Raw genomic sequence first — 25,578 nt, forward strand, 5'->3', positions numbered from 1 at the left:
CCTTGAACACTTGGAGGCCGTTGTAGGGGTATGAACTGGCCTGATTTCGATATTGTTTGTCTCAGGGAATAGGGAAGCCCGAGGAGAGGGAGAGAGACGGGAAAACGTCAGTAATGAAAACATCAGGACACACACAACAGTTATCGATTAAGTTCACCCTCTTATATGGGTGTGTATCCTGGTGCCCCCAAACAATTACAACAGGAACATCGAAGATCACTGATCACAGATCATCGTAACAAATATAACGTAATGAAAAAGCTTGAAATAGTGTGCAAATCACCAAAATGAGTCACAGAGACACGGAGTGAGCAAATACCGTTGGAAACATGCTGATAGACTCCTTCGACGCAAGGTTGCCACAAACTCTCAATTTGTAGAAAATGCAAGTGTCTGCATGGCGTAAGAAGGTGAGAGCAGTAAGATGATTCACACCTCTACAAATGTTTACCGAATGAATCCGTGGACTCAACTGGAGTAACATTACCATAAACACACATACACAGACGTAAGCATCTTATCTATGATGGCTCTTGGGTAGATACTAGTTTCAAAGAGCAGTTGCCAAACTTTTCTGTGCATTTAGAATCATCTTCATCTGGAAATGCCCAAGTCAAGCCCTGTATCAATTAAGGCAACAACGTCTGGGAATGGCAAAGAAAAATTTGCATTTTTTAAAGATTCCCAAGTGATGCCACTGTGCAGCAAAATTTTGAGAACTACTGTCCTAGTAGATGTTAAGCACGATTAATGAGTACCCAGAGGATAAGAAGTCGGTATCTTTGTCACATACACTATAAAGTAAATACAGTGCTTGGATTTCTAAAGGACTTCTAAAGTTCATGCACGCACTTTAAGGAACCAGTCCTATCTCTCTCTGTATTTGTACTGAGTTGATTTTATAGGTGTGAAGGGTAATTCCTAACAAGTGACAGATTCAAAAGCCACTGGGTGTGCAGTATGCATTTGACCATGACATGATACCTGCCATTCTTACGAGGGGTTCCAGAGGCTAGGATTCCAAAGAGGTTATCTGCCCATGGCAAACCCCATCAAACCACGGGAAGTGAGGTCCAGAATGATGCAAGGAAGTGGAAATCCACCTAGAAAAAGGTTACCAGTTGAAAGACCATAAAAATCAACTCGTAGGAGAAAAATTATGCGTTTTAGCTAATTAATTAAATTAATTCCTAACTAAATTAGGAATTTAATAGTAGAATATAAGGTGACAGGTTATGTTTTGCACTGTCGCAGAAACCCCAGGCCATGGTACTTATAGAAGCAAAAAAAAAAAAAAAAAAAAAAAAGAAGAGAGTCGTGGGAGGGTGACAGGTGGACCTAGTACCCGGTCACCTGCTGTCACTCCTCAGGCATCCTCCGCACATTCTCATGATTCATCTTGCCATCCGCTCTGGAAAGTAGGTATTATCGTTTCCGTTCGCCGGATGAAGAAATGGAGGCGCAGAAAGTTTCATTTCCCCAGGTCATAAGACGACCAGCGGGAGAGCCAGGATTCCAGTTGAGATCCGGGTCTGAGATGCGCACGTTGGGCATCGCCCAGAACTGGGGAAGCCGGTCCCTCCCATCCCTGGAGCTCCTCCGGCTGTAGAGTGTGTGTGTGCCCTGCGGCCTCACTCTGTGTGTTTAAGAGACCGGGGTTACCAGCTCCCGAGTTAACACCAGCACAACCCACAGCATCTGCGAGGCTGGGTAGCTGGGTGGAGACAGGAGAGAGTTGATCTCCTACGTTTGAGGAAGCTGGAAACGCTTAGTGAGGAGCTGGCACTGATTTGAATGTCAACGACTGGAGAAAACAAGAGCCTCTGACATCAGCATCTCGCAACGGAAAGCAACGGAGCCCTAGAATGTTCCTCTGGAGGCCAAAGGAGATGTCTGGGCCCATGTTTACAGAAACACTGCGGGAGAGAGGAGGCATGCCGTCCCAAGTAGGTGTCTCTGCGACGGGCTCCCAGGGCCTTTTTAGGGCTTCCGCCAGCTGCGGCTGGGGGACAGCTGCTGTCAAGTGCTCGCATGACTCACGGCCGTGCCCTGGCTGTCCCCGCCCGCATCCCTGTTTGCATCACCAGCTTTCCCCCAACGACGTTGGAAGGGTTCCCAGAGCCGCCCGCCCTCCGCGCTCCGCACACCGCGTCACGCCGGCGGCTCCTGGGCGAGGCGGCGTCTCTCCGGGTCAAGTCCGTCGTGCCTCCTGGTGCCAGCAGGTGCCGTGGGGCAGAGGCCTGTCTGCGGTGGGGACGTGACGCGCCGGCCGTGGGATTTCTCAAGCGGCCCCTCACCCACTTCGCAGCGATTCCTTGATACTCTCAACGGTAGTGGCCTCTGTTCCCAGTTTGTTCCACGAACCTGTGGCCGTTGCTGACCCTCGTGCCAACGGGGACATGTTGCAATGGCAGGAACTAGTCTGCCGCTCTGATCGCAGCCTCCTCTCCCTCCAGCTCCCTGACTCACACCACATCACTCGAACTGTCTCTTCTCCGCAGCTGTTACCCCTCTCCTGGTTGACTTCTCTGGGTCACAGGCCATCCCCATACCGTGTCATTTCCCCCTCCGGACCCTCATGTCAGAGTGGCCACCCTGCTGCGCTCTTTCCCCACCTAAGCACCTGCAGGCGTCAAACCTCAGCATCATCCAGCCGCCTCCTTCTCTTACAGCCTCTTATTGGAGTGCACACACATACACACACACACACACACCATTACTTATACCTGATCTGAGCTGGATATTCAACACCACTTACTTTAATCCTTTTATATGAGCAATAGCTGTATGCTAGGCATTCTATTACTACTCTGGAATTTGATGGCATTTATTTGAGAATCACGTCTCCTTTGTCATTGCCTTCAGATTCTCCCATAACCCATGCTCGTAGCTTCACGGTCTTGTCTTTCTCCTCCTGTAACTTAAATATCTCCCAAAGCACTGTTTTTATTTTTATTATTTATTTATTTTTTTTCAATATATGAAATTTATTGTCAAATTGGTTTCCATACAACACCCAGTGGTCATCCCAAAAAGATGCCCTCCTCAATTCCCATCACCCACCCTCCCCTCCCACCCACCCCCCCTAAACCCTCAGTTTGTTCTCAGTTTTTAAGAGTCTTTTATGCTTTGGCTCCCTCCCTCTCTAACCTCTTTTTTTTTCTTCCCATCCCCCATGGTCTTCTGTTAAGTTTCTCAGGATCCACGTAAGAGTGAAACCATATGGTATCTGTCTTTCTCTGTATGGCTTATTTCACTTAGCATCACGCTCTCCAGTTCCATCCACGTTGCTACAAAGGGCCCTATTTCATTCTTTCTCATTGCCACGTAGTACTCCATTGTGTATATAAACCACAATTTCTTTATCCATTCATCAGTTGATGGGCATTTAGGCTCTTTCCATCATTTGGCCATTGTTGAGAGTGCTGCTATCAACATTGGGGCACAAGTGCCCCTGTGCATCAGTACTCCTGTATCCCTTGGGTAAATTCCTAGCAGTGCTACTGCTGGGTCATAGGGTAGGTCTATTTTTAATTTTCTGAGGAACCTCCACACTGTTTTCCAGAGCGGCTGCACCAGTTTGCATTCCCACCAGCAGCCAAAGCAGTGTTTTTAATTCTCTCCACCTTTACTTTGTTCGTTGTCTTGGGCACCCATAGTAGCTGATATCATCCATCTGTGGCTGCGGCTCTGTTTTAATCTCGGCGTTAGGCCTCGGTGGCATCTTGAGTTAGAGTCTTGGATGAGACTGCCCTCCTGACTGGGAAAATGAAGGAAATGATACTATTCACCTCACAGGTGCCCGGGGATGTTGGCAAGGTTGAAGGAGATGGCTTGTCCAAAATGCAGCTGAAGGGCTTGACAAATGGAAATTATCGCTACTGTTCCGCATGTTAGATTCCCAGATTTTCCTTAATAGAGACAACAGAGCCTTCATGGTGTGATGCGGGAGACAGCTGAAGTGGGCAGTGACAGGCCTCCGCCTACTAATTGGTCCCCGATTCTGGCCCCAAATTGGGAAAATCTGAAGTTCGAGGTCCGGTACGCAAGCAGTTCAAGCCTCGTATCACGCCATTGGAAGAGCGAAAAGGCGTGCCTACTGTCTCCTTAATTTCTGGATAATGCTTAGCCCACATTTTAACTATGGATAGACAAGGCGTTAGGAAACACTGACAGTTGTACCCAGATTTTAAAAATGTGGGTTCCAAATGCTTCAAATGATCGCAAAGTCGTGATATTTAGCCATGGTGTTCATATCAGGTGCACAGTCACTGAAGTTAAAGTGGCAACGTTCACACCTCGCTAGGTCCTAGGCACGAAGTTTTATATAAGCCGTTTTTCTCACTGTGTCTCACTATGAACTTGCTGTTGTAAGTGGATAGGCAACATCTTTGGCCACAAAAAGACTTATGTGAAAATATAAATCTAAAGGAGTGTCCGCTGCGAATCTCTTCTCTCTTCTCAGACAAACAGAGGCCCGATGGGGCCATGAACTCTGGCTGGGATGTGATTTTATGGAAGCAGGAGTTGGTGGTCATTTATCAAAAGGAGCGATCTGAAACGTTGCATCTCAATGGGGTGATAGAAAACAGTGTGGCAGAAATCCATTTCTCTTATCAGGGAGCCCCGAAAGATGCTTCCAAGAATTCATGAGCATTTATATCAGCATTCTTCTACAATCACAGTAAGTTGGAAATAGCCAAATACCCAAGAATAGGACATAGACTCAGTAACTTGTACAGTCACATGACTGAACAAGATTTGCAACTCAGTGTGCTCAAATGCTTGTGCGATTCTCAATGTTTTCTTGGCGGGGAAAGTAAAGTCTAGGTTTGTTTAAGCATCTGGATGATTGAGCGCACTATTGATCCCCATCCCATTGACAGTCACAATTATTTTTTAAATTTTTTTAAAGTTTATTCATTTTTGAGACAGAGAGAGTGTGACTGAGGGAGGGGCAGAGAGAGAGGGAGACACAGAATCTGAAGCAGGCTCCAGGCTCTGAGCTGTCGGCACGCAGCCTGACACGGGGCTTGAACTCACGAACTTCGAGACCATGACCTGAGCAGAAGTCGGATGCTTAACCTACTGAGCCACCCAGATGCCCTGATAGTCACAATTGTTGATTGTTCTGTCCCTTTTTACCACTATAGGCGTACCTTGTTTTATTGTGTTTCACTGAATTGTTCTTTGCAGATATTGCCTTTTTTTTTTTTTTTTTTTTTTACAAATTGAAGGTTTGTGGCAAACCTGTGGGAAACAAGCCTATTGGTTCCATATTTGCAACAGCATTTGCTCATTTCATGTCTCTGCATCAACATTTTTATTTTATTTATTTGTTTCTTTTTAAGGTTTATTTATTTATTTATTTTGAGAGAGGGAGAGCATGAAAAGGGGAGGAGCACAGAGAGAGGGAGAGAGAGAGAGAATCCCAAGCAGGCTCTGCACTGTGAGTGTGGAGCCGGACGTGGGGCTTTGCACCCACAAAATCAAGAGCCACGCAGGTGCCCTAATAAAGTATTTTTAAATTAAGATACGTAGATTGTTTTTTAGACATACTGATATTGTACACTTAATAGACTACAATATAGCGTAACCACAACTTTTATGTGCACTGGGAAGCCAAAAGATTCATGTGACTCGCTTTACTGAGATACTCGCCTTGCTGAAGCGGTCCGGAACCAAGCCTGCAGTACTTCTGAGGTATGCCTGTATTTCAAATTACAGTCGGGAACTGACAAAAAGGGACGCAAGCTGACGAAGAGCCTTCTCTTAATGATTACAGGGTGTCTAGTGTGCCCTAGGGAGGAAGGGGAGAAGACAGGAGCTCAGAGGTTCATCAAGTGGGAAAGCGAACTGAATGCAGAATTCTTCCCATAGCGAGTCGTGTTATCCACGCAAGTAAGTGAAGGGGTTTTCTACCTGTGTCCACACTTTCTCCATACTGCCAAAATCTGCCGTTTTGTGTCAGGGCGTAAGAATCTGAACCCGTGCTGGGTGTTCCCAAGCCCGTTCTCAGATGTTCACCCTTCTGGCTCTGCACCTGAGCATCGGGCATCTCTGTATCCCTTCATGCAGCGGATTGGTTCTTGGCCCTGATATTAGATTGTCCACTTTCAGCCTTTCCCTCACCCCATCTTAGTTTCCCTTTTTGCTTTCAATGCCCCAGCTTCTTGATCTTGGATGTCCTCTCTTGGTTCAATAATTTTGTGAACAGCCCTGTCAATAATGCCTTTTGTTTGCTTGTTACACAGGCAGCCCCATGGACAAGGGCGAGGCCCTACAGTGGTTACAACGGCCGACAGCACAGTGGGTCCAGACACACCACAGATCATTGCCAGCCCTGCGCGGGCAGCTACTTGGCCATGTTCCTGGCCCTGAACCACACCGATGAGCTGACCTTCACATGTTAGCTATTGTTTTCCAGAGAAAACTGGGCCTATGCATGTTGTACAGACAACACGGATTTATGTCTGGTTTTGGAAAAAATAAGTTCTAGCAAGCACTCTACTGAAAATGGGCCGGTTGCCAGAGCTTCAGGTCTTTTCACTGTTGTGCTGTGAAAAATTGGAGCAAATGAGAAGTTCTCAACTCTTCTGCTATGGGCCAAAAATGGAAGATGTCTATAAAAGCGCCTCCCCGATATAAGGAAGTGACGCTGGTTCTAGGAAGAAGAGAAGACGGGCTTCCTAGAGGTTTCAGATGTGCTAACTGCCACGTGCACGCAGGAGACCTTAACCTCTGTAGTTTTCAGCCGGAGGCAGCGACTGTCCACGGCACGTAGTAATCAGAGATAATAGTAAGCTAGAGAGAATCACTCCGCCTTGCATTCTGGCCCTTTCCACAGTCTGAGCAACAGAAGGTATGGTCTTCCAGGCCACGAGCCGATTCTTTCTTGTTCAGTTGTACGCTGGGCCCCCAACACCGCGTTTGACATGATGCATGCTTGCCGGAAGAGAAATGAATGAATCTGAGTGTTTTGCTTACTTATCGCTATATAACTCTCATCTGCTAATAAATGGTGTGTTGTGAAAGTGGCCATGGGATGAGAGATCACACTTGACAAAGCCAATTAGCTTTTGTTGCAAAACTGCCCAGGAAATTGAAGCCACTCCATGGGAATGTCATAGTGTAGGAAGTCGACATTTAGACTCTCTATTTTTAGGCTGTATTTATGAATTTGTCATAATTCATTCAAGAATTTTTTTTTTCCTCTGGGTGCTTCCTTCGTGATAGGTATGATGCTAGAAAGTGGGGAGACAGTGCTGAGGCCATTGATGGTCTGTTACATTCTAAGATGGTCTGTTACATTCTAAGCCACCGGGGTGGCTCAGTCGGTTAAGCATCTGACTTGTGATTTCGGCTCATGTCATGATCTCACGGTTCATGAGTTTGAGCCCCACCTCAGGCTCTGCACTGACAGCATGGAGCCTGCTTGGGATCCTTTCTCTCTCCCTCTCTCTCTGCCCTTCCCCCACCCCTCTCTTGCTCTAGCTCTCACACACACACACACTCTCTCTCTCTCTCTCTCTAAATAAATAAATAAATAAACTTAATTAAAAATTTTTACAATTAAAAATGAAAAGAATCCCTTTTCATTGTGTTTAATGAATTAATACTATAATTGGCCCTTAAGCCAGAGCAAAAACCAGGGGTCCAAATGAAACAGGATTGTTTTCTACATTATTTTTCTTTGGAATGATTTCTTGTCCTCCTGGTCTTTCTCAGTTGAGTGCTCAGGGGACTTTTCCTCAAACTATCGAAAGAGCAGGCACGCCCACTGGGCTATATATCCTCACGAAGAGGCCTTCCTGCCTTTGACCCTGTCTTTTGACGCGGTCTCAGGAACAGCCACCTTCCGCGGCGTCCTTCACCTGAACCCTTGAGGCAATCCAGGATCCCCCAGTGCTTTATAGTAAGGTTAGCTTCTTCTCTTGTTTTGAACTAAAGATAAACAAGCTGATTTGCTCTCCTTAAGTCTCTGTTCTAACCCCAAACAACCAGAAGCAATCCAGGCTATTCTATTAAACAAATAACAGTCTATGTAAACAAGATACAACAGTGACTGAAATGGCAGCTTCTTGCCATTTTGGGCAATCCTCATGACTAGGTCCTTGGGTGTAACCACTATGAAAGCAGACATCAGAGGCTGAAACCACTCTTTCCAATGGAGAATGGGAAACAGCAAAGGTCTTTAATTTCTACCCAGTTTTAGGTATGACGCAAACCAGAAGTTGCCATTTTAACAAAAATCAAGAGCTTACGTACAAGTCTACACATGGCCACTTTGAAATATGGGTTATACAGATGACCGGTTTAATTTCTCAGAGTGTCGTGGAAGCAGAGGAAATGTTCCTAAAGCTTAGCATTGCTTGGAGCTCTGTGGTAGCCAGACACTGGGTATGCAAGTGCTTCATTTAGCATCTGTGGCCTTGTTGAAATCCCAGCTGACAGCTTTGGTGCATAGACACTGTCCTGAGCCTCAACCCCTTCCGTCACTCTGCTATTTGCAGCCCCCACCCATGACCCTTCCCAGCCTGTCCTCACAGTGCAGGGTCTCAAGAGATTACGTCCAGGACTGGGCTTTAGTCCTGTGGCCCATATCAGCTTGTTGCTAAAGCTGTACTGTTTGTAAAATGTATTTAAATATCATTCCTGAAAGGGATTACTCTAATGCCGATGGCTTGACCAAAAAATAATGTAGAAGATACCCAGAGGATTGGAAGGAAGGGAGAAGCAAAATTATTATAGATGAAAATAGGATCATTTCCCACTCGTGAGGTAAGATGATGAAACAGGCCCAAGGCTCAACCATATATTATTTGAAGTCTCTTAAAAATATTACCTAGAGGGGCACCTGGTTGGCTCAGTCGGTGGAGTAGTGTGACTCTTGATTTCTGGGTTGTGAGTTCGAGCCCCACGTTAGGTGTGGAGATTACTTGAAAATAAAATCTTTTTAAAAAAATCTTACCTAGATTCCTGGAATAAACTTATAACTGGCCTCACTCCAGAGTGTGTCAGTCTGTTCACCACTGGCTCCACAGTGCCCAGGACAGGGCACGGTCTCGCCACCTATTTGTTGAGTACATGAGTGATTTCACATGCATCCTTACGAAGGATGATCTCTTAGGGTTCTTTGTATTCTGAGAGAATGAGAACACATTTAATAACCCAGATGAGATCCGTATTTACTCAGTTAATCTATTTGAGAAGAATTGGGGGCACCTGGGCGGTTCACTTGGTTAAACGTCGACTTTGGCTCAGGTCGTGATCTTGCAGTTTGTGGGTTCGAGCCCCACATCGGGCTCTCTGCTGTCAGCACAGAGCCCACTTCGGGTCCTCTGTCCCCCCACCCCTCTCAGGCCCTCTCCTGCTCATTCTCCTTCTCTCTCTCTCTCAAAACACGACAACAATAACAACAAAACAACCCACAACCGCAACAAAAAGAAGGATTTATCATTTTACTATAGGCTAAGTGTGGAGACTACAATAATGTGAGGCAATTTTTCTTCGTCCATTTTACAGACGACTTGCTCAGCGGCAAGTCAGAAAATAGATCCAGAGCCCCAGTCTTCAGTGTTAGAGACTTTGTTAAGCAGTGTCTGTATTTATAGTTTTGGCTGTGCCATGGCTGTTCACGTATGTGTGTTATACTTCATTTGCCAAGATGGCAAATCCATCCTATATGGATACGTGATACACTTTGAATGCTTTCTTGTCGGTTTGCTCGTTTGACTCTAGATGTACACAACTGTAGTCAACACGTGTGTTTCCGGTAAGTGCATTATAAACAGAAGTTTTCTAAATTGAATCATGCTTTTAGTGTACCAAAAAAAAAAAAAAAAAAGCCATTTTGGGAAAGGTATTGTGTCTTGTTTATCTTTTGATCCTTGGAACCTAGGACAGTGCCCAACATGAAGGTGCTCCATAAGCAAGTCCATCAATGGATATAGGCTTCCGTGAGTCAGTTAGCACTCCAAAGAAGCCTTCCTTGCGTGCTTTTGACTGCTGTTTTTGGGGATGATATACTCGGGTGGTGAGAAGTGGAGGGGGGAGGTATCAGGCTGTGGATCTAAGCCCTTGCGGCTGATATGCTAGGGGTTCCCATTCAACGTTCACGGCAGCTCACCCAGCACCTTGGGCAGAGCAGGAAGCGCAAATATGGCGTAGATTGGACTCTCCCCTCGAAGAGTGTGTATTTGGATGTTGTGTGCGGACTGAACTTGTGGTGTCCTAGTACTCAAAGAAAATAATAGAATTCCATGGTTTTCAACACCTCAGAGATCCTACGCCCTTACAAGAACTTTGCCTCAGATTCTCTTCAGGTAGAAAGAGCTTCATTCAGATTTCTCTAGGATGAGGGAAATGCGATAAATATAACGTAAGGACTCCTGAAAGAGGATATGCTTGTCCTACTCTCTTCCAAACCACAACCATTATACGCAAATTCCATTTTGCAGCCAGCCTGGTCCTTGTCCCAACCTTATTTCTGACCGATCGGTAGTGTGATCAAGTCAAACTTTATTTCCTAGAGACAAGGTGAGCTCTTTCCCTGGTCCTGTCCCCAGTCAGCCCTTCCCGGATCTACTCTGGCCTCCTGAACCTTACAATGCCATGATTCTTAGCAAACTTCTGAGGAATAAAAACCCTGATGGCTTAACAGAATCCTTTCCTAAATTAAACAACACGTATGAATGCGATAAAGTCATGCTCCAAATAATTCATTCTCTAGTTTAAAAACTTCACACTGCATTTCTTAAAATGAGTCACACCTTGTGAATAAATGAGCTTATTACGTGTTATTCGTACTTCGGCACTCCATATTCTGGCCCAGAGTTAGAGAGTGATCAAGAACTCCGCTCTTTCTCTCTCTCTCTCTCTGTCTTTCTCTCTCTCTCTTTCTTTCCTTGGAGAATTCAACGACACACTGTTATGGCTCTGTCGGTACTATCGGCTGATTATCTGAACACCAGCTGTGGCTTCCTTTGTGACTATTTGGACGTAATGAGCAAGCATGGGTCCAAATCAAATTACCTTTCTCTGCTGTTTCCTGTCCTCTGACCACATGTTCTGACCACATGTTTAGTTTAGAAGAGAGAGACTGCTCCTTCATCCTTTAACAACTTGTTTTTGCTGGAAGCATAACAAGTGTTCCCAAGGCCTGGAGTGCCGGGACAGTTTGCCAGATGTCACATGGAGAGTCATTACTTCATTTCCAGGGATGTGATGTGAGCTCGGCCCTCGAGTCGTGTTTAAACCAATATTTTAAAATATAGGGAGATAGATGAAAGGGTGCATGTCATTTCAGTAAATGCTCTTTTTTTTTTCTCAGGCCAAAACCAATAACTTAGTCTGGGAGTTCCAGGCCAAAATTTTTTACCCTTGAAAGCCTCTGTGTTAGGAAAAAAAAAAAAAATCACAGCATATGTTTTGCATTGTGGCAAATGTTGAAGGCTCTATGGCTCTGGCCCAGGCGTCCTTGCCTCAGCTGCTGTCCCTCGTTGTAAGGCTCTGATACTTTAGCAAGACTTTTCCTTTTCTGAGCCTGACCCATGACTTTTAACCTCCCGCATGCTCTCTCGATGGCCATCCTCACTGGGCTCCACTCACGGGAAACTGCTGTGTTTTTTCCTGGATGTGAAACTTCAGCTCCTGTCTCCATTTCGTGAATCAAGCTACCCATCTCCTGAGTTCTTCCTCCAATTCCGCTTTTTGAGTATTGTCTACCACTTGCTGTCCTTGCGTTTAATGACAACACCTAGCGTTTATTAAACTCGTCTGTCAGAGGAAGTTTAGCACTAAGGTTAAGACCATAGGTTCAGGGGCAGTTGGCTGAGCGTCTGACTTCAGCTCAGGTCATGATCTCGCAGTTCGTGAGTTCGAGACCTGTGTCGGGCTCGGTGCTTACAGCTCGGGGCTGGAAGCCTGCTTCGGATTCTGGGTCTCCCTCTCTCCCTGCTCCTCCCCTGCTCTGTCTCTGTCTCTGTCTCTCTCAAAAATAAATATACATTAAAACGTTTTTAAAAAAAGGCCATGGGTTCAGATGAACTTGTTTAAAGACTAGGGATGCTACATGCTAACTGTGGGGCTTTCCTAGACTTACTTGACCTCTCCTTACCTCAGTTTCCTCATCCACTCAATGAGGCTGACCATTCTACCTCCCTCATAGTACTGTGTGAGAACTAAGATCAAATACACAATAGGAAACCATGTTAAATGTTAGCTATGTTACCCTTACCACACTCGGGTTCTGTGGTGACAGACTTTTAAGATGGCCTCATTGACCCCTGCCTCCTCTGTAATCTCTTCTTCTTGTGTGTAAGCAGGAACCAATAACTTACTTCCAACAAACAGAGTATGGTTAGAGCAATGAGATGTCACTTCTGAGATTGTGTTATGAGAAGACTGTCACTTGTTTTCAACTTTCTTTCTAGATGCCTCTTGGATTGCTCATTCTGGGGGAAGCCAGCTGCCATACTAGGAGACAGCACCCAGAGAGGCTCCTATGAGAGCATGGGAGCAAATCCTGGGGATGACTGTAGCTGAGCTGACACTTTGGTTGCAGGATTGTGACAGACCCAGCCTAGCTGCTCCCAGACTCCTGACCCACAGAACTGGTGAGATAATAAATACTCTTGTTTCCAGCTGATATGTTCCAGGGCAATTTGTTACCCAGCCCTAGGTAACTAACACAGGTGTTATGGTACTCACTTCACATATGATATCTTCTTTATCTTCACAGCCACTGAAAAGGGTAGGACATGAGAGGGTGGGGAGGGGCAGAGAGGGACAGAGAGAGGATCCCAACCAGGCTCCATGCTGTCAGTGCAGAGCCTGATGTGGGGCCCGATCCCCTGAACCACGCGATCATGACCCGAGTCGAAATCAGGAGTTGGATGCTCAACCAGCTGAGCCACCCAGGAGCTCCAAAGGTAGGACATGTTACCCAATTTATAAATGAAACAGTGGAGGATCAGAGATGCTAAGTTCCTCGGCCACACACAGGGGTATGGGGTGGAGCCCAAATTTGAATACAAATCTTCCCACCTGCCAAGCTCATCCTTTAAGGTCTATTGCTTCTTCTGGAAAGCACATCGGTTCTTTCAGTTTTTCATTCATTCAGTCAACCAATTAACCCATCATTCATGGATTCATCATCCCAACATTCATTAATCATTTATCCGCTCAACAATGACGTGCTAGGTACTGCTCTGAGGAGTAAGATTAACAAGATTACTGCCCTCCCCAAGCTTCCAGCCCAGCAAAGATATGGAAATAGTAATTTCATGCTATGGTGAGCGCTATGGCTCACATACATGGTGTCGCAGGACAAAGATCGGTGGGGGCAAAGGGAAGGCGGGTCATTTGGATTGGAAGGTCAGTGACATCCAGACACCTGAAGGGTCAGATCCAGCCAGCGAGGGGAAGGCTTTTAGAAAGAGTTGTCTGGGAGAATGGGCTCCTCTCTCCTTCATTTCCTATTCCTTGGTTTTCCACTACAGCTTTACTGGTGCTTTTTTTTTTTTTTTTAATGAAATTTGTTGTCAAATTGGTTTCCATCCAACAGCCAGTGCTCAAACTACAACCCCCAACCTCAGAACCTGTCCTACCTGTCCAGGCTTAGAGCTGCTGTCTTCTCGGAGCAACATTATGTGCCTCTCTTATGAGTTCAAATAGTTCCTATTTGCATCATCCCTTCAAGGCTGTTCCCTTTCTCTTGTATGAATTTGGAAATATTTACCCAATTAAAAGACCACAATATTTCCTCAAGCCTTGTTGTCTTTCCATATGTACCGGTTCCTCCTACCTCATATTGGGGCTGTCTCCTCATTCATAAAGGGATTATGATTGTCATATTACAAATGTAATGTGCATTGCCTGGCGTATAGAATGTTCTAGCATGATATGTTAATGTTGATCAATGTAAAGACATTTGTTATCCAGTCATTAAAGTTCATGATCAGGTTGTATTTGAATGACAGGGTAAATTCAAATATACATTAAATAGTAAGCAATAACTCTCGTGGGAGCTTACATTCTGGCCAGAGCCCTAGCTCTCATCCTAACTGTGAAAGTAATATATTAATTAGAACATATCTTAGCTAACTTTCATTTCCTAAACAGTCTTTCGGACATAATCTTTCTGCTCATAATGTAGTATGTTGTTTGAAATACAGATGGCTTCCATTTTAATTGTTTTGAAAGTGCTATTAAGGAGGATGCATCTCACATATTGAAGACGAAAGAGGCTGAGAGAGGCCGGTGGTGGGGGGACAGTGGGAAGAAGGACAGGAAAGGAGAGGAATGACAGAAGGAGCAGAGGTCCAAAGGGGTCTTGCGGTGAATTACATTCTTGTATAGTAGTGACAGAGACAGATGAAGGGGTGCCGAAAACAAAACATGGATGCCTTCCAAACACGTTTTACATATTGACTCAGTAAAGAAACATCGACCCATTTGCAGCTTTAATATTATTCGTGATTTACATGGGAATTCGGCTGTCAAGTTCAAGCTTAATTTCTACACTCCGTGGTCAGTCCTTATGTAGTAATTAAAGACTTTTCAGCATAAATCAAATCTCTCCCTGCGATATGTTCTGTGAGCTACAGCACTAACAAAAATGAATGTCGTCCTTAATACAAACTGAGACATTAGAAAACGGTTTATAAATGAGACTAGAATATAAGCAATCCGGTCCGAAAATAACCATTATGGTATTACAGCTGCTGAAGCGACTGCACACTGGGGTCTACAGCTGGTCTTTTAATGGCTGGAAGCAATGGATTGGGTAAAGAACTCAATTTTAAATTTACTAAGTTTATCTAACCACAGCTGAGAAGAGCCTCGTACTGAAATTGTGGCATTTTCGATTTCCATTCAGCAAACTTACCTCCAGCGCGCTCCCAAATGACAGGTGAGGTATTGGGTTTCGCACAGTGACGTCCTGTTGTCGGTGCACCCTAAGAATTTAGACGTATTTGGGCCCTGTTAGGATTGATGACTGGGTTTATGAGTCAGGATTCTTCAGAGAAACAGAACCGTGTGCGTGTGTGTGTGTGTGTGTGTGGAGAGAGAGAAAGAGAGAGAGAGAGAGAGAGAGAGAGAGAGAGAGAGATATTTCGAGGAATTGGCTTACACCCTTGTGCAGCCTGACAAGTCTGAAATCTTCGGGGGGGGGCAGATTAAAACTCAGACAAGAGTTGAGGTTGTAGTTTTGAGTTTGAAATCCATAGATGAGACGAGCAGGCTGGAAACTCAGATAGAAACTCAGTCTTGAGGCGAAATTCCTTCCCCAGGAAACCTCAGACTTTTGCTCTGGGTATTCAGCTCACTGGATAAACGGCATCACCATTATCGAGGGCAATCTCCTCCACTGAGTCAACTGATTGCAAATATTAGTCACATCCACAAAATACCTTCACAGCACCGTCGAGACTGGTGTTTGGCCGAACAACTGGGCAACATAACCTCACCCAGTCGATAAATAAAATTAACCACCACAACTGGCCACTAGGACTAAGACCCTAAATAATCAGGACACCGTGGCTACATCTTAACACCCGATTTTAAGCACCAGGCAGGCAGGGGGGCTCATTCCTCATGACTCGGGGACCCTGCTCCCACACCGTGAGCCTCCAGTATCCTAACACAAAGTCCCTGACGTCACTTCCCGCTGCTGGATCCCACATTCCAGGTGTCTTGTCAAAACATCGACACTGCCCAACCACCTCTCTGTTTTTCAGAGGGTTTCTCCTTCACTTCTTAACCTTCCCACAGGTGACGTCCAGATTGTCTTGAAGATTGGCCAACGTCTTGAGGAGGAAGGCAGTACAGCCCTGTGCTCGGCTCTCCAGCCTTTCCTTCTCAGAGGATCCCGTGGCACCCAAGGTCTCTGATTCTTGTCCAGCCAACCTAAGGCGTCAGCCAAAAGCTTTGGGGCTTCCTCGGTCTCCTGTCGGTGGCCCGAGGCTTCTGCCTGCCTCCCGGACCCCTCTCGGTAGCAAACGGAGAGGGAAACGTGGATGCCGCTAGGTGGCTCGTCTCTTAGTGTTGCCTCTTTCTATGCGATTTTGTCTTCGTAGGTTGTGGCTGCTCGACGGCTATCAGGTGCCTTCAAGCAAATGGTTTCTACTGCTTCATCTCTTTTCTATCTGTCCTCAGTGAGAGTGTTGGTCAGCTGTAAGATCTTCCATCATCCCTCATTTGCCTTTCTTTTGTAGCCATCCCCATTTTATTGACATACATTGAACTTTTTAGAACATCTGGAATTTCTTTTGTTGTAGTGGTCAGAGATAACATTCCCCTCCCCTCCAAGTATCTGAATTCCCCAGCACTCTTTCCTCTCTCTGTACAACAGCTATAGTTACAACCCATAGGTGCTGTCATATTTTCATTAGCTTTATATTCTAGATATCCTGTGTCAGAAAGTAGAGGATTTCTTTTTCTATTTTGGGGTGATCTGCTTTTTTCCCCCTAGCTTTGTTATTATGTTTTAGTTTTATTTTATTACGAGCATAGCATGCTTTCTGTCCTATTTCTACCTTCTGGAATTCATTGATGTCATTTATAGCTTAATGTATGGTCTATTATTATCACGGTTCTATAAGCAATTGGAAAGAATGTGATTTATAGAGCGTATGTGAATGTGTGTGAGCACGTAATCTCTCTTATCAAATTATTCTGTTCTTCTCTTTGTCACATTTTGTGAACTTGACCCGTCTTATGCAGGGAAATTTTTAACATGCGTATACACGCTTGCTTTGTGAGCTCTGATGTTACTATCTATCTACATGGTGGGTTGGGTACTTTTACCATTATATGTAGCACTTCTTTGTCTCTTTTTTTAAAGTGTTTATTTATTTTTGAAAGAGAGAGAGAGAGACAGAGAGGGGTTGTGGAAAGAGAATCTCAAGCCGACTCTGAGCCAAGAGCCAAGAGCCTTATGCAGGGCTTGAACTGACAGACCCTGAGATCATGACCCGAACTGAAGTCGAACGCTGAACCAGCTGACCACCCAGGTCACCCTCTTTGTCTCTTCGGATGCCCCTTTCTCCCCAGAAATCAACTGTTCTGACATGGAGACAATATTCCTTGCGATAGGTAAGTTTAGCTCACGTGTGTGGATTTCATACCATGGATATGCGAGGTCTTACTTTCGTCCTAATATTTTCTGATTTCTCCTCCTTGTTCTCCTTTTTAATCTTTGTCTATATGTGTCTGGGCTTTATTCGTCGAGGAAGGGAACAAAAAGCCAAACACAAACCAGTGAAATTATTACAAGGGACACACATACAATAGGGACCATTAAAAGGAGATTTTTGTAGCTGATGCTTCTTCTCCCCACAACAGGGCCAGGAGGAGCTTCGGGGCTCCTCAGAAGTCAGTCTCTCCTCCCCGCCCCTCTGATGAACTGCTTCCTGCAAAGATCCCGGGTCTGTGTGTTTCCTCTTCTAGTTTTCTCTTCTCTGCTCTTCTGTGGGGCCAAAGAAGGCCAAGGAAGCCCCAGCTCTGGCCCTCGTGCCCACTTGCAAAGGATGTTGACCACACCTCCCAAGGGGGCCACCTCCTGGGAGTCCCTGCTCCGCCAGCTTCGGGTGTCCTTCCTCCGAGACGTCCCAAAGCTTGGCTTATTCCCTACCTTTGGCAGAATTTCCACTTGGGTTTGGGTCAGAGATATTTTACAGTTTCCTTAAAGACCAAGTTTGTGATTCTGCATCCGACCGTCCTTGAGATATACGCATCATATCACAGAGAAAAGAACTGATACATCTTCGATCTGACATAGTAAAGGCAGGAAAATAATAGCTAACATTTAAATAGGACTGAATGTGTAGGACAGCGTAAAGCACTGTTTTAAGCATTTGAAAATAGATCAACTCAACATTTTTACTTTATAGATGAGGAAACAGAGGCACAGAGAAATTAAGTAGCTTGCACTAGGTCACAGTGTTAGAGGAGCCAAGGTTTGAATCGAGGCGTTTGGGTTCCAGAGGCCGTGGGATGTTTTGCTACAGAGTCTCTCAACCGTGTCCACATCATACTCTGCTTTCCAGAAGCAGTGAGACGGATCCTGATTTTCTCCCACTTCAGCGATCCGGTAAAAGTCGGACAACTTTCCACTTGCTGGCCATCAATTTTTTGTTCTGGGTTGAGTGATGGAGCAATAATTTGAACTGTACAGTGGGGAAAAAAAAAAAAACCAGACTTGAATTTGGTAACTCTGGTATCCCGTCCCAGCTCTGTTTCTCCCTAGATCTAAGCCCTGGACATGTTATTAAACTTTCTGATTCTTGGCTTCTTCATATAAGCGAAATCCAAATGCCACCGGGCTTCCCCATCCAAAGTCTGGTCTCTAGACAGAGAAACATGATAGGTTGTCTATAGTAAATCGACGACTCCCTCAAAGCAGTGCACAGGACGACGTGGTTTGTAACCTGGACCAACACTTCTTAAAAACCCTCTCGTTGGGGGGCACCTGGGTGGCTCAGTAGGTTGAGTGTCTGACTCTTGGTTTCGGCTCAGGTTATGATCTCACAGTTCATGAGTTCAAGCCCCATGTCGGGCTCTGTGCCGACACTGCAGAGCCTGCTTGGGATTCTCTCTCCCTCTCTCTCTCTGCCCCTTCCCTAGTCCCTCTCTCTCTTTCTCAAAATGAATAAATAAATAAACTTAAAAAAATTTTGTAATCCCTTCTTTTTTTAACACTCTCTTCCCTAAAAATTTTCTGAATCGCTAAATTGCTCCGAAATCCCTATTCTTTCTCTCACTGTAAACTCTGGGCCCCAGATGTTCCCTCTAAACCTTTCCCTGCATTGCTTCTGCCTCCCCTCAATTCCTCTGTATCCTATTTAAATCTCTTCTTTTTGATGTTTCTCTTTCTGGAAGAATTCTCTTCCCTCCTCCTTTCAAATGCAAAAATACTTAACCCATTCTTTGACTGCTAGAATGCTTGGAAGTCGCTTAAAAATGCCTTGAAGTGTTTTCCTAAATGTTTTCTGAAGACCAGGTTATTTTGGAGTTGTAGCCAAAAAGTGTCTCTTTTTTTTTGTCACAGAATTCATCTAGCATTGGTAATTTTTTTTCTCATTCAACAGATTGGAAAAACAAAAGTCATGCACTGACTTTCTGGTTGGACTTCAGGTGAGATGTGCTTAAGGGTAGAGCTCTTCCTCAGTATTTGATTTTTCCAATATTTGTGTTTTAAAAATATACAGATAGGTGTTTATATTTGTTGGTTTAAATTCTGTCTTGTTTCACTTTGGAAATACAAATCAAAACCACGATGAGATATCACTTCATACCTGTCAGAATGGCTAAAATCAACAACACAAGAAACAACCGATGTTGGTGAGGATGCGAGAAAGGGGAACCCTCGTGCACTGCTGGTGGGAATGCAAACTGGTGCAGTCACCATGGAGAACAGTGTGGAGGTTCCTCAAAAAGCTAAAAATAGAACTACTTGCTTATTAGGTATTTACCCAAAGGATACAAAAATCCAGATTCGAAGGGGTACACCCACCCCAATGTTTATAGCAGCATTATCTACAATAGCCAAAGAATAGAGAGAGCCCACATGTCCATTGACTGATGAATGGATAAAGATATGGTATATACATACATATATATATACGTATGTATATATATACAATGGAATACTACTCAGTCATCAAAAAGAATGAAACCTAGCCTTTTAGCATGGCAAATCAGATTTTACTTTCAATTAAGCATTGGTAATGGAGTATCTGGTAATCACTGGAAATAATTCTGTGATTGAGTTTTGTACCCCCGTACATGGATCATTTCTTCTCCATAATGTGTCCCCAAATGCAGCTTTGTTTTCCAGATACCTTGATGCAGAATACAGTTTTTTCATCATCAGGTGAAAAAAAAGAACTTTCGACATAGTACCCCATATTCCTCTTAGGAAGCCAGGAGGAAGTGTGTGGTCTTAGCATGTCTCTTAGAAAGCAAAAGAAGGAGAAATATTAATGACCAGATACTGAGCTCTTCAGAGGAGGCAGACGGAAGGATGTGATGTCGTCTATAACTGAGTGTATTTTATCCCTGCCAAACAGAAAAATAGGATAATAATACTTATTTTACAGTGTTTTTTAAAATGTTTATTTATTTTTGAGAGACACAGAGTGTGAGCAGGGGAGGGACAGAGAGAGAGGGAGACACAGAATCCCAAGCAGCTCCAGGATCTGAGCTGTCAGCCCACAGCCCCACGCGGGGTTTGAACTCACAAACCGAGATCATGACCTGAGCTGCAATCAGATGTTTAACCGGCCGAGCCACCCGGGCGTCCCTTTATCTTACAATATTGTTAAGATTCTCATGTGAGAACATTCATGACAGGCACCCGAAATACATCAGTGCATAATAGGGACTCATGGTGTCTCGGTTCCCTTTCTATAGGAGGGAACTGCTCCTATACAAATAAATTTTTGTACATAAAAAGCAGGACCAGCAACAGTGTTCAATGCCTCAAACGCTACTCGGTGTTTACTGAAGAAGGGTTAGATCTTGCTTCCATTTCAGTTTTTAAGGCCCCGATAATTAATATTAGAATTTTCCTTGAACATTGCATGAGACGCATGCGATGTTCATACTTCCATGCGTACTTTCTGAAGTATCTCCCAGTCAGACTTGCCGGCTTTTTTTCACCAACTGCACCAGCAAATTAAAGCAGGCAGGTCTATAACAGACTTTTAGAATCATTGGCCTGTAATTTTTTATGCCAACAAGCACAGTTGACCAAATACGGATTTAAAGAAGGGGTAGGGCGCCAGAATTATTGAAAGGTTTTCTTCTGTAACAGTAGCAATTGTTAATGAGCTTATGGGATGAGTCATCGAAATTTTCAGCGATTTTCAGTTGAATAGCAATGTCTGATGAGAATCAGATCAGTCTTTGTCAGCGTAAAGTTGAACAGCGCAAAGTTGTGGACTGGTGCTGAAGCTGCATTCTGTGACCACTGGAAAGAGTATTTCTTTGTGCAAATTATTTGCCAGAATCGAAGCAGACAGAGGCACCTTATTTCTATGCACTGTCAACACAGAACCAATCCACCCAGACCATTGATTTTTCCTTCCTTACAAAACTGAAAAAAAGTGCTCTCTTATTTGTAATAGTCAAGCTTAATCCTCACAGCCCAGTGGAATAGGTATGATGTCCATATTTTTCTAGGGAACCTAGTTCCCTAGAAAATAATCAGACTAGAGCTAACCCAAAGAAATGCCACAATGCTCTTAAGACTCTGATTCATCTAGTCCCAAACATAGAGCAGATACTGAGAACAAGGAATACCCCCAGACTTCCCGATTTTTCCGAGGGTAATTATGGTTATGCTTTTAAGCCTATTTATTTATTGTCATTCATTCTTCCTTATTTTATTTTACTCTGTTTTTAGTCTTGTATCCCTTGACTGTAGCCGATTCCTTCTGTATATTACCTGCTGTGACAAGCTGTCTTTTATTTGAGCCAGATGAGTAATAAATATTACACCACGTAAGAGGTGTCTAACTCTCCCCTCTGACAAGCGCTTGAGTGACTGTCCTAACTATATGGTTAGTTTTAACTGAATCGTCCTTATTCTTTCGTCTTTTTCGATGCACATCTTCGGCCAGGACTAGTTCTGTGAAGTTCTGAGAAGTGTCCACACTGCCCTGGTTTAATATTTGAGGATTTCTTTCATGAAATAGATTCTTTCACATTATCCATTCCCGTTGTGACCTTTGTAAGAGAAGGTCATATCACTTTCAGGCTTTATCCTTGAGAAATAAAACCTTACTCTTGTTGCTGGCGTATTAGGCTACTGTTTTATTAATTAATTCCAGGTTTATTTCCTTATCTGTAAAATACAAACACAAGTAATGCTTACCTTACCTGCTAATTGTGGCCATTACATTTCATTAAGTGGCTTCTGTAAGGCATTTACACGGTGGCCAACTTATAATTAGTACCTAACAATATCACCTAGTATTATGATGTCCCTTCATCGAATATATATAAGGGTTACTCCACGTGCCAGATGTGGTTCCGAGCCCTGTGTGTACAGAGATGAAGAAAAGAGTACAAACATCCCTGTGGAACTGATAGTCTAGACGTGCTGTCCCGTAGAATTTCTGCATCGAAGGAAATAGCGTCTATCCGAACTGGCCAATACACTTTTGAATATGTGAACTGTGGCCAGCATGACTGAAGGAAGGAAGTTTTAACTTCATTTAATTTTACTTAATTTAACTTAAATAGCCTCGTGTGGCTCGCGGTGGGACCGTGCAAATCTACACCCGGGAGCCGGCTATGTAAACAATCTCAACAGAGTAAGCTGATTGCTGTATTAGAGGCAACTGCTATAAAATACAGAGGCAGAAGTGACTGCTTCTCCTTGGGAAAAATCAGGAAAAGTTTCACATAAGTGATGATATTTAAGTTGGAGGTTAAAGGACATATGGAGTTTTTTTGTTTTTTTTTTTTTTAGAAGAAAAGTGGAGGGAAGGGTGTTCTGGACCCAGGGGACTCCATGTATAAAGGCACAGAGCCTAGAAAGAGTCTGGCATACCCAGGACAACTTGAGTTAGGTTTATTGAGTCCCAAAGTACTTTCCTGCTCTGAAACAAGTCTGCAATTTTTCTGCCCACCCATCAGTATAGCAGTCTGGCTGCATACGGTTCATTCCCAAACTCCACATTTGCTATAATAATAAGTGAATAATCAACAACCCTCCAATCTGCAACCTTGCTTGTCTCCTCCAAATCATTTATGGGTTAAATAAAGGTGACCTCAGGCATGATCTTTATGGGACTGCAGTTCTTTTTTTTAATTTTTAATTTTTAAATTTATTTTTGAGAGAGAGACAGACAGACAAGAGAGAGAGAGAGAGAGAGAACATGAGCAGTGGAGGGGCAGAGACAGAGGGAGACACAGAATCCAAAGCAGGCTCCAGGCTCTGAGCTGTCAGCACAGAGCCCGACGCGGGGCTCGAAATTGTGAACCATGAGATCGTGACCTGAGCTGACGACGGACACCTAACCAACTGAGCCACCCAGGCGCCCCTGTGGGACTCCAATTCTTATCCTTCTCTTTGCTTTTTGCCTCTAAGACATTTCCTTGCTTTTTTATAATGCGATTCCATCCTACCTTCTTTTGCTCAATTCTCCACATCCAAATTAATGCTATGACCCCTTCTGATGATGTGGCATCATTTTTGTCTCCTCCCCCCCGCCCGCCCTGTATTCACTCCACACTTCTCCAATCATCGCAGCATGGAGGCTTCGGTGTGCGTCACCCAATGGCAATTTCCAGAGTATATGCTGGTTGTAGGAGACCCTCAGGTGTCATCCCCTTCTCTTCAGCTCTGGCCTCGGTCAGTCTTTCAGGTCCCACGGTGGCATTGCCTAGGACTTTGGATTAATGACTGTGGGAAGAGACGCTCTCTGGCTTTGGATGTGAGCAAGGAAACACGTGGCCACGATTCTGTGGTAGCTCACTTGAGGAACAGAAGGGGGCACTGCTGAAACAATTTCAGGGAATGGGATTGGGGCATTGATCAAAATGTGCCTAAAACTTAATTATCCACACACACTGAATTTCCCTTTGTCATAGGACAATTTTGAGTTGGATTTTCTTTCCTTTTTTTTTTTTTCAACAATAGATCCTAACAGATATGACTGCTTAACTAGACTAACCTTTATTTCTTAATTGACTTCTGGATAAGTTCCCCGAGGATAGGTCTTCTCTAACTGGTCAAGTGGTCTACTTCACCCTTGAAATGGGCAAGAAGTTCCCTGATTAAAAAGTTAGCAAGCCCAGATATTAAGCCACGTCTCTTATTCCAATACCTATTTCTTGGTCCCATCTCAGAGTTAAGAGAATCTCAAAGAGATTCACCCAGATTCTCTGGGTGCAGAGATCCCAGAAGTCATGCTGATCAACATGGCTGACTTGGTCCTTCATGACTCCTGAGTTGGTCTTGATCTAAGTCTGATAACTTCTCTTCCTTTGCCCACAGACTTCTCTAGAAGAAGAATCTGTCTACATATGATGCAGGAACTGAAGGTGTACTGGAGAGTTACTTTAGGTAATAGAGCATACTCTCATGCCATACTAGGAAACAGTGGCAAATATTCATATAATACACACCATGCACTGGTCACTGTTGTAAGCACTTGATGTAACTCATTTAGCTCACGTGTAATCTCCAAAACAACCCTCTCAGAAGGTACTGTGATTATCCACACCTTACCTACGAGGGCAGGGAAACACCGAGAGGCTAAATAACCCGGGCAAGGTCACACAGCTGGTAAGGAGTAGACCCGGGAGTCAGAGACTGTCAGCCTGGTTCCAGACTCTTGCCTTAAGAGGTACCTTAGTATAGTAAAAAGAATTCTTAAGGCAAGTGTTCAATGATGAATTTTATGGAGCTACCGTTGGAAAAGTCCATACATTTGAGTTTTCTGATCCTCCTCATGGCTGTGTGGCGATCCGTCCGTTCTATAGGCCTTGAACAACTTCTATTTACAAGGTTACTAGCATACATTAGACGTGTCAGGTGTGTAGACGAAGGGTGTGACTTTGTGGATAGCTAACCAGCTCATTTGTGGCTTCAATGCATCTGAGCCTTGGCCTCAAAAACTCTGCCGCTCACAGCTTTGCGGTGATCAAATGCGTTTGAACTTTGTGAAGAGCATATAAGCAGCTCCTCCCTAGATGGGAGTTTGAGTCTTGACCCTAAAGTTTATTTCTCAGATTATATTTCTTCACGGCCGGGATCATCTATCATCTTTTATTACAAATAAATTTGTCTCAAAATGCATGTGTGATTTCCATATAATAACAGTGCACGCTCAGAAGAATGGCTCATGTGGAAGAGATCGACACTACCAAGTGTTGAGGAGGATGTGGACCAAATAGAATTCTCATACACTGTAAGGGGGGTGGGGTGTAAACTTTTGGCACATCCCCTTTGGATAGCTTTCGGGTATCATCTACTAATGCTAAAGATATGCTTATTTTTTTATAGTAGATATAATTTATTGTCAAATTGGTTTCCACACAACACCCAGTGCTCATCCCAACAGGTGCCCTCCTCGATGCCCATCACCCACTTTCCCTTCTCCCCCAGCCCCCATCAACCCTGTTTGTTCTCAGTATTTAAGATATGTTCATTTTTAAATGTTTAAATATCACTCCTAGGTATATAACCAAGAGAGAAGCATACACATGCTCACCCAAAAACAAGCACTAGGATGCCCACTGATTGCAGCTTTATCTGTTAAAGCCAAAAACCAGAAGGAAGCCCCCCCCCCCCCAGCCCATATACAAATAGCCATCAACACAGTAGGTAAATAGTGATATATCCACACAATAAAATTCTACATTGATCTGCAGATATTTGCAAAAAATACAGATCAGTCTCACAAACATAATGTTGAGCAAATGAAGCCAGACCATAAAAGAGTACCCACTCTATGAGTCATTTTACGTAACATGTAAAATTCACCAGCGCATTTCTACACTATCAGGTTACTCTTGGGTAGGCAGTGCTGGGGGTTTCTGAGATGCTGGTGTCATTCT

At 44.2% G+C, this 25,578-nt stretch overlaps 1 long non-coding RNA gene across 1 annotated transcript; it reads left to right on the forward strand.

Moving 5' to 3' along the window:
* Positions 1 to 5,512: 5,512 nt before the first annotated feature.
* LOC132685528 (uncharacterized) lies at positions 5,513 to 12,639 on the forward strand. Its single transcript, XR_009613156.3, has 3 exons — positions 5,513 to 5,901; positions 6,255 to 6,862; positions 12,435 to 12,639. It is a non-coding gene; the product is annotated as an uncharacterized LOC132685528 (long non-coding RNA).
* Positions 12,640 to 25,578: the final 12,939 nt, after the last annotated feature.

This window comes from Panthera onca, chromosome D2 (assembly GCF_046562875.1).
Source record: "Panthera onca isolate mPanOnc1 chromosome D2, mPanOnc1 haplotype 2, whole genome shotgun sequence".
Taxonomy (NCBI): domain Eukaryota; kingdom Metazoa; phylum Chordata; class Mammalia; order Carnivora; family Felidae; genus Panthera; species Panthera onca.